Raw genomic sequence first — 16,655 nt, forward strand, 5'->3', positions numbered from 1 at the left:
ATCTTGCTTGGACAAAAGTCTTGTCGCATACAAAAATAATGTACTGTAGAAATGATACTTTATTTTGAATACACAAACATGCTCCAATAACATAAGAACATAAAGTCATGGTGCCTTGGGAAAAAGAATTAATATCGTGTATGACTCCCATGAGCTTGGAGGACTGCATCCATCTCGGCAATGACTCAAATAACTTATTGATGAAGTCATCTGGAATGGCAAAGAAAGCAGTCTTGCAGGACTCCCAGAGTTCATCAAGATTCTTTGGTTTCATCTTCCAAGCCTCCTCCTTCATCTTACCCCAGACATGCTCAATAATGTTCATGTCTGGGGATTGGGCTGGCCAATCCTGGAGCACCTTGACCTTCTTCACTTTCAGGAACTTTGATGTAGAGGCTGAAGTATAAGAAGGAGCACCATCCTGCTGAAGAATTTGCCCTCTCTTGTGGTTTGGAATGTAATGGGCAGCGAGAACCTCTTGATACTTCAGGCTGTTGATGTTGCCATCCACTCTGCAGATCTCTTGCACACCCCCCATACTGGATGTAACCCCAAACCATGATTTTTCCTCCACCAAACTTGACTGTTTTCTGGGTCTTGGGTCCATGCGGGTTCCAACAGGTCTTCTGCAGTATTTGTGGCGATTGGGATGCAGTTCAATGGATGATTCATCAGAAAAATCAACCTTCTGCCACTTTTCCACTGTCCATCCTTTCTGCAAGCTGTGGGCCTTGGCAAATGCAACACGATTCTTTTGTTGTCTTCTGTTTAATGCTGGATTGTGAGCAGTAATTTGGCCATGGAGACCATTGCGTGAGACAATTCGACAAACTGTTCTGGTAGATACAGGGGTTTCTGGTGACCAGTTCTGATGTAGCTCTGCTGCAGTTGAAAAAGGGCTGGCCCTGGACTGCCGAAGCAACAAACGGTCCTCTCTAACAGTTGTCTTACGGGGTCTGCCTGACCTGGGCTTGTCATGAACATCATCAGTTTCTTCAAATCTTTTTTTTATCCTCTCCACTTGACGTTTGGATACACTGAAGATGTCTGCCACCTCAGCAGCAGACTTGGTCTTCAGGCTCTTGATGATCATCACTTTGGTCTGTGGTTGAATCTTTGGCATGTTGTCAGCGGTCAGGTTGCACTTCACATGAAGGTCTGGTGTGCTGGGGTTCTTTTTATACACACCTGGGAATGTGTTAATTATAGTATTTGTCACAGGTGGAGCTCTAATCTGTGATTGGTTGAATTGTTTAAAGACACGACAAGACTTTTGTCCAAGCAAAATCTGACCTTTCTGTCCCAATTAAATGATAAAACTCAATGAGTGACACACAACTTTATTTTGGTATAATAAGCATAATCTAGAAGCCCTTGCCTTTCATATAAGCTATTTCTGATTCCAATTGATCAACTACAAGTCAGGTTATTATTTGTTGTTCCTACAACTAGGATAAGCGACAAGACTTTTGTCAGGGACTGTATGGTTTCATCCTGGATATCACGGTGAAGGACAAGATCTGCTGTCAGAATATTGAACTGTTGGCAGTCGGTCTTAGACCATATTATGTACCATGGGAGTTTTCACACATTGTCACCATTATTGTTTACATTCCACCACAGGCAGCAACAGCAGTGGTGTGTGACATCATCCAACTGTTGCTAGGATTCAGACCCAGTATCCTAGTGCATTCATTGCAATAACGGGGGATTTTAACAACACTACTCTCTCCTCTCAAGCAGCTCCTCAACCAGACAAAGCTGGCATTCAAGAAAGGGGACAAGGAGAGGCTCAGGAAGGTTCAGCATGAGCTGAGGGGGAGACTGAGAGAGGCAAAGGTGGACTACAAAAGAAAGATGGAGAGTAAGCTGCAGCAGAACAACATCAGAGATGTGTGGAAGGGAATGAAGAACATCATACGCTATTCAAAGAAGAAAAGCCAGGTTATGGATGGTGATGTGGACAAAGCCAACAAATTCAACCTGTTCTTTAACAGGTTTGATCGAGGCAGTGTTTACCCTACCCCCGGCAACCATCCCCCCTTCCACAGTGTCACCTGCTGCTGTTGCTCCTGCTCCACTGTCACCTGGAAGTAGCCCCTTCCCCACTACTACAGCTCCAACATCTACCACCCATGGCCAACTACCACTGTCCTTTACAGCAGATGAGGTGAGGGCAGAGCTCAGGAGACTTCGTACAGGGAAAGCTGCGGGCCTGGATGGAGTGTGTCCAAGGCTCCGAAAAGACTGTGCAGCCCAGCTAGCGAAGCCCCTTCAGTGGATCTTTAACAGGAGTCTTCGAACAGGCAAAGTCCCCGTGCAGTGGGAAACATCTTGTCTTGTACCGGTACAAAAGTGGGGCGTCCAGCCGAGTCAAATGACTATCGACCGGTGGCCTTAACATCACAATTTATGAAGACCCTGGAGCGCCTGGTCCTCCGTTTCCTGAAATCAGAGATCACTGATGCTGTAGACCCCCTACAGTTTGCCTATCAGGAGCACACAGGAGTGGAAGATGTAAGGTAAGGTAAGGTAAACTTTATTATCCCCGAGGGGCAATTTTTTGTGCAGCCAGCAGTGAATAACAAGAAAGAAATCTCATATCCACACACACACACACACACACAATACACAACAAGCACGCTCTGCAGAAAAGATCATCGGCTGCCCTCTGCCCTCACTGGATAGTATCGCCTCGTCCAGCTACTTTAACAGAACAAACAACACCATCAAGGACTCCTCACACCCAGGAGATGATCTTTTTCAGTTATTTCCCTTGGGAAGGTAGTACAGACAAATCAGAACACGCACATCCACATTCAGAGACAGTTTCTTTCCCAGACCCATCAAAACACTAAACACTCACACATGAAAATAGCAATAAGATGACCAATCTATTTATATATATATTTTTTTTTTACTTAAGCTTATGCACTTTACTGTCTGCACTTTTACTGACTTTTATATCTTAATTGTGTACTGTCTTTTGTATGCGTACTGTTTTTTATATTTATTTATTTTTTTCCTACACCATACGGAGTGGCACTCTATAATTTTGTTGTAACATGTTTACAATGACAATAACACCATTCTTTTTCTTCAAGTAAAAAACATGTCACATGATGCTGTTGAGGAGTCCAATGATGGCAGGGACAAATGAATGCTTGAGTTTGTTTGTCCTACACCTTAGTAGAGCATATCTGTACAACAGATTATACTCTGCAAAAAGAGGGTGAGTGCAGTTATCCAAGATAGCCTGTGCCTTCCTTGTAGCTCTGACTCTGTATAAGAGTGAAAGATCTTTCAGAGTAATGCCAGCTATTATACTGCACATTCTCACAAAGTGTTCCAGCCACTTCTTAGTTTTCACAGGGAGAGACCCAAACCAACAGATAAAAGAAAAGGTTAACACAGACTCAATAAAACAAGAATAAAACATTTTCATAAAACAACTATCAACATTCAAACTCCTCAGTTTGCAATAAAAATACATATGCTGGTGGACCTATGCACATACAGCATCAGTGCTGGCATCAACAGTGAGTGCACCCATCAATTATTGTCCCTAAATACTTGTGCTGTTTCACCACCTCAACAGCCTGATCATCAATGAACGACTTCCTCCTAAAATCTATCATCATTTCTTTAGTTTTTGAGACACTGATGTTCAGGAAGGAGCGTTTACACCAGGCACTAAAATCCTCCATTTCAGGGCCATGTTGACAGTCATTATCACTGAGCAGAGAGACTACGACAGAGTCACCCGCAAACTTAAAAATATGTCTGCCCTTATAATTACACTGACACTCGTTAGTGTATAAAACAAAAGTTGTGAGAGGACACACCCCAGTGGTGAGCCTTTGGAGGATAAAAGGACATCTGATAAAACACCATTAACTCTCACTTTCTGGGATCTGTCACTTAAAAAGTCAGCTAGGTTGGATACAGGTGAAATCTGAGAAAAAAAAAATCAATAAAAAGCAACCATGCAAAGTTCTTAACACCATCAACGTGGCTCTTGACTGAATGAAGTAGGGTGGCCTCAGCATCCTCGATACCTCTACCAGGCCTGTAAGCAAATTGGAGTGGGTCCGGTAATCCCTGGGTCCCTCCCAAGAGCTCAGCCTTAACTATCTTTTTGAATGCCTTCACAAGAGAAGTAAGAGCGACAGGCCGAAAGTCATTGAGAGACTTGGGCATCAATCTTGGGAACAGGCACAATTACAGAATTTTTCCAGATGCTAGGAACTTTATGAAGTTGAAGGCACTTCATAAAAATAAAAGAAAATATTTCAGAAAGTGATGCTGCACAGTTCTTCAAAAGGCGGCCACTAATATTATCAGGGCCAGGACTTTTCCTCTCTTTTACTCCCCTGAATAGTTTAAACACAGAGTCACTGTCAATGTGTACATTCAGTTCTTGTGGGGGAGCTTTTTAAACACAGACAGTACAGTGGTAAAATCGTAAACATAAAACGATTATGAAAGTTATTCAGGTAATTAGACAGTTCGGAATCTGATTTTCCAGCAAAAGAAATAGAGCACTTTTTTTTGTTCATGCCCATAATAGATTTTACACTAGGGATGTCCCGATCACATTTTTTTTGCATCCGATCTGATACCAAGTCCTTTATTTTGAAACCAAATCCGATACCGAGTCTGATACGATACTTTGCGAAGCATTAAGAAAGAAAAAAAAAAGAATGTATCCAAGTTGCCCCATAAGGTTTGTTTTTTATCTAAATAGTATCCAAAAAGCTTATCAGTGGTTCAGCAGCACAAAATGTAAACAAATTCAATATCTTCTTCTTGTCTTCCAGAAACAAAATAGGCCTATATCTTTTGTAGCAGTTTGACCAATGAAACAAATATTTTTCTTTAACTCAGTCAAACCCCACAAAGAAACCATAAAACCCATAAACAGGTCCCTTGACACCAAAATTAAATTGTTTTTACCTGGTTTCTGTAGAACAAAAGAATTATACTCAATTTTCAAAAATACAAACACAACTGTAATCGGTTTCAAGAAAGTATGAATTTTTTTCACCAAAGAAAAGAAATGCTCCGTTCTGTTCAGTCAGTTCAATCCAGTTCAAACAAAAAACTCCACTCTGGGATTTCCAAATAACATATCACAGTTCAATTCCGTTCAATCCACACAGTTCGCTAAATAAAAGAAAACTCCACCCCATGTTTTCTTGTAAACAAGGAAGTAAAGAAAAGCCACTCTCCACTCTGACTCAATTCAGTTGCAAAACAATAAATCAACCCGGCCCAAAGGTTCCAAATAAGGAATAATAAAAGGAAAATTAACCCCCAGCTTTTGCCAACTCACAGGACTGTGGGTGAATGCTGTAACACTCTGGTGTTGTTTCGGGCATGGAGGCTCCGTAGGATCCCTTGATGTCCATGGCAGGTAATCTGAGGTGAATCCGGTGGCCGGATGGATGATATTCCACAGGGAAGAGCACCTATTTTGCGGACTTTGAGCGGTGTAAAATGGTAAGCCGAATACGCAGAGGACTTCTGGCTCATTTCTCACACGCCGGTGTCTCTAGCCATACTGACAGGAGCAGCATAATGTAGGGGCCGGTCTACCTGGGCTCAGCTGATCGAGCCATCCCACTGGCAGATAGCACCGGTGGGTGTGTCTGAAGGTGAGCAAGCCATCAGCTGATAACCACTGTCTTATAAAAAAATATATATTTATAAAATATACAGGATCGCCACACTTTATACATTGGAAAGCGGAGGCAACAATGAACAACACAGATGAAAAACCTGGCCATTTTTGTTGTTTTGATTCCTCTGATCTTTTATTACCGATTCCGATTTTGTAAAAATAACATGATTGGCGCCGATACCCGATCCAAAGATCTCTTATAAGCACCTTGTCCTTAATAAGAGATTTTAGCAATTTTAAGTTTTCTCTTAACTTGCTTCTCCAACTCTCTGCTACGAGTGACATCACCTTGAATAAAACTGATTTTTTTTTAAACTTTTTTGTTTTTATGGGACAGCTCAATTTTGCATTCCCCATGGTCGTTTAGTAGTACGGCTACACAACAGGTAACAACAAGTTTTGTTTCAGAAGAGGGGGGGTCACGCATCATTATATGGATGCTTCTGCTAGGAGGGGATAAAGGGGGTGTGCTCTGTTCTGAGCTGGGGGGGTTGTTTGCTTGTTTAGCTCCTGGGGGGGTTGGGTTGGCACCTATTCTACACTTCCAGATTTATTCCATTTTTATGCTTACTATGTTGATAGATTTATGTTTAGGCTTCTTACTACTTATGTTTAAACCTCTGACATTTGATGGCACAGTCTAAGAGATCACCTCCCAGTGCAGGTGGAGAGCTAGCACCTGCTAGAGATGTTCACTGAGTCTTTCAGTTTGGGTATACTCCCCCACACCTTAAATCAGGCCTGTATTTCGCTGCTCTTAAAGAAAGGTAAGAACCCCTTACAATGTGGTTCGTACCAGCCCATTAGTTTACTGAACGTTGACTTCAAATTGCTGTCTAAATTGGAGTGTATATAGCTGACACACAGGCTAATCTCTGCAAGAAAAATTTTCTCTCTCTGCTCACACAAATTCAATATGACTTTAAACGACGGTCCCTCCTAAATCTCTCTGTTGCTGCTAGGATCAATACAGTTAAAATGAATATTTTTCTGCACTTTCTTTACTTATTTCAGTGCATTCTAATTTTTCTTCCTCTCTCTTTTTTTCGTAGACAGCCTTATTCTGGATTTTATTTGGAACAAGAAGACTCCCAGGTTGAGCCGTCAAGTATTACAAAGACCCAAAGTCGCAGGTGGAATGGCGTTACCTAACTTTTTATTCTGTCACTGGGTGACTACTATTAGGAATTTGAATTACTGGATTCGGTGTGAAGATGTTGAGGTCCCCCCATCGTGGTTAGTCATGGAGGTGAATTCAGCTCATCTGGTGTCTTTGAAGGCCTTATTATACTCACCCCCTCACTCCTCTACTTCTGGTTTTACTAGAAATGTGATTGTGGCCTCATGTCTTAAAACTTGGGCTCAATTTAGACGCCATTTTGGCCTGCATACATTCTCTGTCGGGGCTCCTTTGTCAGCTAATCACACCTTCCCTCCGTCTTTACTGGACAATACCTTTGCTGTATGGGGTAGGCTGGGCATAAAAACCATAAGAGACATGTATGCTGACTCCATTTTTGCATCTTTTCAACAATTAGTTGATAAATTTTCACTCCCTAAGGGACAATTTTTTTTAGGTACCTTCAAGCACTGGGCCCGTACCGCATTCCCAGAATTCCCAGCTCTACCCAATCCTTCAAACTTTGAGGTGTTCCTGAGACCTCTCGCCTCATTGAGGGGGGCGATCTCATTAATATACTCCAATATTTATGACCTTCATCTGGGCTCCTCTGCTACTCTTAAAACGGTCTGGGAGACAGATTTAGGAGTGACAATCCTAGATGGGGAGTGGGTGGAAATCTTGAGGAGAGTCCATAAGTCTTCAATTTGTGCTAGACACAGCTTTATGCAATGCCGGATCTTACATCGAGCTCACTACACCAAAGCTCGGCTTGCAAAAATGCTTGATACAGTGTCTCCTTTGTGTAACCGATGCCAACAGGCCACTGCAAGTTACATACACATATTTTGGAGCTGCCCCTCACTGAAAAGATTTTGGTTTGAAATTTTTCTTACATTGTCCAGGGTAATTGGAAAAGGTATCGCCCCTAATGCTCTGACTGCTCTGTTTGGTGTGTGTGGCCTTCGCAATCTGTTCTTTTTCCTGCTAAAAAAGATTTAATTGCATTTACAACCCTGCTGGCCAGGAGGTTAATTCTGTTGAAATGGAAATCCACAGTCCCACCCACCTATATGATCTGGATCAAAGAGGTGCTTTATTTTCTCAAGCTGGAGAAAATCAGACTGACCCTGTCTGGTAGAGCTGATTCATTTGATGGGACTTGGGACTCTTTTTTGTCTTATGTGAACAGCACAGAATGTAAGATCTCGTTGGACTGAAATGGGAATTACAACAATGTATCTTGCATGAGATGTTTATTTTGTTTTTTTCTTGCTATGTAATTTTCCAGCTTCTGGTTTTCTTGTGCTTGAATGGGGTAGGTGCCAGGGGTGGTGGGTGGGGGGAGAGGGATGTTGAGTCTTGTTGTATGGCTCTGTTAAAGTGACAACTGTAATACAGAACCTGTGAACCACTGTATTTTTATGTGAAAAAATCAATAAACAGATTGTTTAAAAAAAAAACAAAAAAAAACCTAGAATGTCAATCTTGTTATGAAGACACTGTGAGTTCGCAAGAATTACAGAGGAAAGGGGGATCCTCCGGTGGCCTTGCCTCTTCAGTCTTTGGTGCACTACCCCGTTTCCTCAACACCCTTGGTTTGGATTCCCAACTTCTGCTCCCTTCTGAAGGACCATACCGGAGAATTTCTGTTGGGAACACGGACGTGTTGTCCAAAACTCCTGTGTCCAAGTCTGTACTGGAGGGACTCAGGAAACTCTAAGAGCCATTTCTGCCTCAACATCTCAAGTAAACACATTAAAAATATAAATTAGAGGGACGCTAAAACAGGTTAATCAGACAAAAACAGGACACACACGCTCACGCACTGCTACTGCGCGTCACAGTTGCCAGCACCACACAGGGAGAACCTGGTGCAGCATGTAAAGATGTGGTTTTTTACATGCTGCATCAGGCCTACATCTACTTGAAGGAGCCACGATATTTGTGTGAGGATCCTTTCCCTTGACATTTCAAGTGCATTTAATACTATCCAGCCCCCGTACTGAGAGACTGGTTGGGGGGGATGGGAGTAGATTGCTTCCTGACCTCCTGGATAACAGACTACCTGACAGAGCAGCCTCAGTATGTCAGGCTTGGAAGCTGTTCAGGGCTTAACAATAACGATTGCCCGATTGCCCGGGGCAAGTAAAACTCAAGGTCGGGCATGTAAACTAACAACTCACTTGCCCGATTGGGCAAGTTGCTAAAAATAGTAAAAGTTAATATATAATTGATAAAATAAATGTATTTTAAAACACGCTCCTTCGGCTCTGATGCAGCAGTCTCTCTGCCTGAAGTCACAGGCACACGCTGTGTAACAATGTCCTGCCCACAGCCCCCACTGATATTATTTTGCGCGACGGATGCTTCATATAATAACATAACGATATACTATTTATGGTGTTATGTCATCGTGTCATTTCTGTCTCTACATGGTCACGCATTAATAATTCTCCTCTGCTCTCTGTATCGCGCACGGCGGAGTTCGGCCACACACACAGGTCAGCACACTAGAGCAGCTCAGGCCGCATTTTCCTGACCAAACCTGACCCTGAGCCCGGTGCAGTTTGTCAGGTGACAAAGTTATTGTTATGGACACTGTGTAAATAACCATCAAGAGACTGCTGTTATGCACAGACAAACAGCTGCTCGCAGCCTCGCACAGCAGTGCAGCACAGCACTCATGCTGAGCTTGTGTTGCGTTCAGGCATTGTCACGTAAATAACAACTTCCAACACTTAAATAGGTCATAGCACAAAACAGCAGCATGTCATGTGACTTTTTACTTTTATTATATTCAGTATAACTATATGTTCCTAAATCTTGAGACACCTCATATGTAAGCTAGACAGACATTTCACCTGCTCATTACTGTGCACAAATGTACTGTATGTACTTAGTCCTAAAGAGCCCTTCTGGTGCCAATAGATATATAGAAACATTCCAGCAGACTGTGCTTTGCAAGCATTGAAAAAGAAAATTATTTTTCATGCGTGTGCTTCACCTAGACAAAGAACGATTGACAAATTTTCACTTTAAGCCCTGACACTGTCATTTTTGTGTAGGAATTAAGCTACAATACATGACATATGTTGTTTTAATTAATACAGTGTGAATAAAGATTACATAACATAAAAATAACTGCAGTCTTTGTTATTTGATAGCTGCTTAAATTAAACAATTTTTATAGGGCAAGTAAAAACTGACTTCGGGCAAGTAGATCTCTGACCAACTTGCCCGACCGGGCAAGTGAAAAAAAAAAAAAAACCTTAGCGTTGAACCCTGCTGTGTCTCTGGGATGGTCAGGGGCAGCACTGGTGCTCCACAGGTAACTGTTTCAGCACCATTCCTGTTCACACTCTACACAGCAGTCCTGCCACATAGAAAAATACTCGGACTATACAGCTATTGTGGCTTGTATCAGGAGAGATCAGGAGCGATCAGGAGCAGGAGTACAGGGACCTTGTAGATGCCTTCAGGGGCCAGTGCAGTAAGTGCTCTCTGCACCTGAACACAGCCAAAACCAAGGAGATGGTGGTGGATTTCAGAAGGAAGAGGTCACCCCATCAACCACTGTCCATACATGGGGAGGACACAGAGTTGGTGCATACCTACAAATATTTGGGGGTCCTCTTGGATGATAAGCTGGATTGGTCCTCTAATACTGACGCCATCTACAAGAATGGGCAGAGCCACATGTTTTTCCTGCAGACACTGAGGTCCTTTGATGTGTGTGTGGAGATGTTGACCATGTTCAATCACACAGTGGTAGCCAGTGCACTTTTCTTTGTGCAGTATGCTGGGGAGCTAGCTTGACAGACAAAAACACCAAGCGCTTGGACAATCTGGTTTAAAAAAGCTGGCTCAGTGCTCGGCAGGAAACTGGACCCACTAAGAACTGTGGTGGAGAGGGGCACATTGAACAAACTGAAAGCTATAATGGACAATAGCAGACACCCTCTCCACAGCCTCCTGGAGTGACAGAGGAGCAGCTGCAGCAGTCGGCTCATCTCACTGTGTTGCAGAACAGAGCGTTTCAGGAGATCCATCGTCCCCACGGCAATAAGACTGCTTAACACCTTCTGAATCCAGTCACAAACACACTTACACACTTCACATAAGCCACAACTGGCTGGACTGTGGAATGGACAATTTTATTTTAATTTAATTTCTATTCATGCACTTATTTTAACATATTTTATTTTATGTCTATTTTAATACCACTGTGTTGTTGCTGTTCTATCCTGGTTCCTAAAGTCTCCAAATGTAGAACAGGAGCCAGAGCCTTTAGTTACCAGGCTCCTCTTCTGTGGAATCATGTTCCTGTTTCAGTCCGGGAGGCAGACACTATCTCCATATTTAAGACTAGGCTTAAGACTTTCCTATTTGATGAAGCCTATAGTTAGGGCTGGCTCAGGCTTGCCTTGGACCAGCCCCTTGTTAGGCTGACATAGGCCTAGTCTGCCGGGGGACCTCCTATGATACACCGAACCCCTTCTCTCCTTTTCTCTCTCCTCAGCTTCTGCTGGTTCTTCTTCATTTGCTACCCACATTACTGTTATTTAGTTATTACTAAAATTAAATGTTATTTAGTTATTACTAAAATTAAATGTTATTTTAGCTATTGTCATAACTGCTTGCCCTGGTTCTTTCTCTGTCTCTCCCTCTCTTTATGTATGATTTTGTCATATGGATTGCTGTAAATTTATTATGTTAATCTATTCCGTACACAAGACATCTATTCCACGTCTGTCCATCCTGGAAGAGGGATCCCTCCTCAGTTGCTCTTCCTGAGGTTTCTATCATTTTTTTCCCCGTTAAAAGGTTTTTTTTTTCCAGGGGTGTTTTCCTTATCCGCTGTGAGGGTCCAAGGGCAGAGGGATGTCTTATGCTGTAAAGCCCTCTGAGGCAAATTGTGATTTGTGATATTGGGCTTTATAAATAAAACTGAATTGAATTGAATTGAAATTTCTCTTTCAAACAGCTGGATTTATTCAACTTTCTCACCAAAAGCTTAATTTGATATCGTTGCAGCCACTGGATGCTTAGAGGTAACGATAACCAGCTCTGTTTTTTTGTTTGGTTAGTTTGTTTTTTTCATGTTTTTTCTCTCCACATACACTCCTCTCAGTAGTATAGTAGTAGTTGAGTGGGCACCAGAGAGCTTTTGTCATTTTGACATGATGCATGAAAGTTTCGCAAGAAAAAACAAACAAACAAAAAGAAAAAAAAAAACAGCTGATGTAAAACAAAGGATTGGATCCTCTACATAGCTCAATATCAATATACCTAATATACTGATCAGTTAAAAAAGACCTTGATCTGCCCCACTACAGATCTTTGGGATGAGATCGGGACATCCCTACCAGTAGACCTACTGGTAGGGATGTCCCACTCTCATCCCAATTTTTTAACAAATCTCTGTATATAACTGTACAGAGGAGAGAGTGGGGATCAGCTGTTAACGCATATTGTTTAATTTTCATAAGGTTTGCAGGTGACATAAGTCTATAAATCCCCCATCACCTGCTTACATCAGTGTTTGCTACCGATAGAGACTTGACATTACTGACGTGAGATATTGCAAGTGCGACATGCCAAGTAGGTTCATCAACTTCTGATGAGAACTGAATGATGACATTTTATTAACCAGCGACATACAATCTTTGATTCCACACATGCATGTGTTTAGTGTGTTGGTTTGTTTTTATGTGTTGATGAAAACTAATATTTTTTTATCAGGGTCATCTCTCAACAAGAGGGTTCCTGGTTTGAACTCACTGGCTGGCTGAGACCTTTCTGTGTGAAGTTTGCATGTTCTCCCTGTGTCAGTGTGGGTTCTCTTCAAGTTCTCTGACTTTTTTTCACAGTCCAAAGACAAGCATGTCAGGTTAACTGGTAACTCTAATTTGTGAGTGTGAATGGTTGTCTGTCTCCATGTGTCAGTCCTGTGATAGTCTGGCGACCTGTCCAGAGTATACCCTGCCTCTCACCCAATGTCAGTTGGGACAGGATCCAGTCCCTTCATGACCCTGAACAGGATAAGCGATTACAGATAATGAATTAATTAACTCAAATCAATATCACGATTAACTGAACATTTTACCTCGAATATGATTAATCAACGATTATTTTGTTTTCGTTTTTTGACCTCATAGTTCAGTGGCAAGGTTTGTATTGTAAACAGGCTCAACTATTAAAGCTGAGATATTTTTTTCTAATGAAAGAGTGTATACCTTATCTTTGTGATTTTAAAGTAACTGAAGGAAACATCAGCCCTGTGATAGTCTGGCAGCCTGTCCAGGGTGTACCTCGCCTCTCACCGAATGTCAGTTGGATAGACACCAGCCTCTAACAGAATAAGCGGTTATGGAAAATGAATGAAGGAAAAATAAATGAAGGAAACACACACAGATAAACTATTCATGGTTATTTACTGAATATTTCGAACAACTGAAATCAAAGTACACATCACTTGTAATGAAAACGTCACACTTTAGTTTTAATGTAAAAAGCAAGTTTCCAGAAAAAGTAGACAATAATTAACTTGTATTTCTTGCAAACAAATAAATGATTTGAAATACTGCCATCAGAAACCAACTTGCATCTCTATTTCTTTTCATCTTGATTCTTTTTCATATTGTGTAGCCTTTGTAAATGCTTGCGTTACAGAGAACTTCTTTGTGAAGGCACTTGTTGCTGGGATTTTGCCAGTCTTCTTCTTTTTTTTAGCCATGCACTGTTCATGTTCGGTACTGTCATTGTGCTCAAGAGCTGACATAGATTGGTGGTATAACCTTTAGTCGCTGAAATGGTTTTAGGAAATAAATAAATTACTGATATGGGCAAGATTATATCGGTTAGAGGTTCTGAATGTCGGATTTGATTATTTTTCAATTAATTGCCCAGCCCTAGAATGAATGCATGCTGAGTGACTTGGGGTGTTACTTTGTTGGCCGTCCAGGTGTCATGCGCATTTACAGACATGCCTCTCCACACTGCATGCTCTCTGTGTTCAGTTAGATGTCATTCAGTAATGAATCAGATTCAGGGCTGAACAGTGTTTTTACAACTTCCATCAATCAGATTCTCTTAATTGTGTAGGTGTGCTTAATGTATTTGCTGACGAGGAAAAATACAAACGTGCCAGCTGTTGCATCCGGTAAGTTTTAATAACATCATTATGTTTAATCCATTATTTGACCACATCCATGGTATGAAATTAAGGTAGAAACAGTTTTACTAAAATATTGTTGAGCAGTCATGAAAACTTTAACTTTAATACCATCCTTTTTTTAAGCCGTGTTGCAAGTCACGCTGTTACAATTAAGACTGAAGTGCACTTCATTTGTAACGCCTGAGAGCGTCCACTTCCAATTTGATCACTCACAGCTTGTTTTCTCCATTGAAATTGCAGTGTTACAGCAGTCAAAGGGAAAGAGTCAGATTCAAGATTTCAAAAATTTAAAAACTTAAAAAACTAAGCATGCAAAAAAGTACAAAAAAATACAAGAAACAGCAATAAACAATAATAATAATAATAATGATAATAATAATAACAGCAGCAGACAGGAAGGACCTGCGATAGCTGTCATTTTAATGTTAATGTTTGTTTACCTGAAGATATTACATATTATATGACGTCCGGTTTGACGCATGGCGGAGTAGGTCACAAACCAGGATTACTCTGTTGACAGTCGATGAAATTCCTTTTCAAATCCGTCCAATATCACGCAGCCATCCGTGCTAGTGCTGATTATAGCCATGAGTTTGAAGAAGACCAGTAAAAAAACGGGCCAATCGGCAGACCAACCAGATAAACAGATAAAGCAAGGCGACAAAACTAGGCTAGTGGATCAGGACCCCGAGGCTAACACTCCGCTAACCCTGCCAGATATGGAGAGATTGCTAACATCCATGGAGGAATGCAACATAGCCAAACTCTGCCCAACCGAGCCATCATCCATGAACATCACGAGTCCATTCAACAGTTGGAAATAACACTGGATGACGCACAGACAAGACTAGAAAAAGTGGAACCCATCTGCATTGTCTAAAGACAACGAAGAGCTGAAAGTGAAACTGAATGATTTCAAAAACCGATCCACTTGAAACAACATTCGCATAATAGGACTCCCTAAAAACATCAAGGGACAGCATCCCACAGCATTCATTGAGAAAGATTTGGAGCAGAAGCTTTCCTACCTCATCGATGGCAGAAAGGGCTCATCGGATCACCACAGTTAAGAAGAATCCAGCCAACTCCAGACCACATCCCCTCATCGTGCGAATTCACTACTTTCAGACTAAAGAGCTGAGGCTGATGAGAGAAGCCAGCTTTGTTTCCTTTCGCAGATCAGAGATTCACTTTTTCCCGTCTTCAGTGTTGAAATCTCCAGGAAGAGAGCCGCATTTGTCCCAGTGAGGTCGCAGCTCTAGAATGCTGGATTCAGCTATTGGATGCTGTTCCCTGCCAAGCTACAGGTCACTGACAAAGACGGGCAGAAGCATTTTTTTCTCTACCCCGAGGAGCCGATCTGGTTTGTGGAAAGACATACAGCGAATTGGGCCGGGACCCCCCCACACAGCGCGGATGGGCACGATGGTGAGTAAGGCTCCAGATGGACCTGACAAACGTGAACTCTAACCATACATGCCACTACTTGGGATAAATTCAATGTACATGGACATCCTTCTCTTTACTTTGACTACTATGGGATGTTACATGCCCTGTTAAGTTAAAAAGAAAATGGGGGAGTAGAAAAGAGGGGAAAAAAAGAGAAATGGAAAATTTTGACTGGAGTTATGTTATGATTCATTTGATTGCCTAAATTGTGTGCTAATGCCACAGCATTTGGTCAGTTTCATGTTGTTTCAATCATTTATACCAATATGTGCCCCCCCCCCCCCCCCTTTTGGAAAGGGGTGGTAATTTTGGGTTAAATTTGAAAATCCCAACTTTCAGCATGAAAATCCATTATTTGACCCTGTAATGCATTTTTATCCCATCCATGACCCTTCAAGTGGACAAAAATGTCCACCTGTCATTTAGCCATTTTTTATTGTTGCTATTTGTATTTAATATTCTCAAAATCTTTGAGGTGACCCATATGGAGTTACACTTAATCACTTTTGACATGGATTTTAAGATTTTAACCCCTTCCAGGGCATTTTGAACACATCTGGAGGCTGTTTCTATAGAGGGCAAAACCACTAAAGGGGGTGGTAGAGGACACAGAAATGTTTTTACAATAGATGTCTTGGGTGGTAATCACAGGGTTGAGTATGTCAATGATCCCCAATAAATGTGGTTTGGATGCTATGATCTTTTGTTACTGCAAAAACTCATGATTTCTCTATTGTCAGTGGTGTCTTCAGTGTGAAAGAGATGTACCTTAGAAATAAAGTGTCCTCCCTCTCCATAATAAGACAGGAAAGTAACACACAAGTAACTTTCAGCACTTCAAAGGTTGCCCCTCGGCGGCAGTGCCCAGCAACAGAGGGCTTATCAAAAACTTTGACAGACAAGACAGTCCAATCAGATCAAGGCTGTCTGCCATTTGCTAATCATCATACACACGTGCAGGACATCAAACATTTTCCCCCGGAAACGGTGTGGTGTTTTCAAACAAATCTATATATTGCTTACAAAAAGTGGGTGCAGGTCTCATGTTTCACAAGCCACACAGAGGAGCAGACAGAGCGAAATGGCGGCGAGAAAAAGCAGAGAAAGCAGGTTTCGGAGGAATATTGGCACTCCTGAGGCCAGAGAAAGCATTTTGGTGTTCCTGGAGTCAGTAAAAGAAGAAACAGAAAGTGCCTCAGAGGGGGAGAAAGAAGATGAAGAGG

The 16,655-nt window shown here is 41.8% G+C and overlaps 1 protein-coding gene across 1 annotated transcript in view; it reads right to left on the reverse strand.

Moving 5' to 3' along the window:
• LOC125892042 (EF-hand domain-containing protein D2-like) overlaps window positions 1-16,655 on the reverse strand; it is a 73,700-nt gene that overhangs the window by 12,534 nt on the left and 44,511 nt on the right. The window lies entirely within an intron of this gene.

Source organism: Epinephelus fuscoguttatus, linkage group LG7 (assembly GCF_011397635.1).
Source record: "Epinephelus fuscoguttatus linkage group LG7, E.fuscoguttatus.final_Chr_v1".
Classification (NCBI taxonomy): domain Eukaryota; kingdom Metazoa; phylum Chordata; class Actinopteri; order Perciformes; family Serranidae; genus Epinephelus; species Epinephelus fuscoguttatus.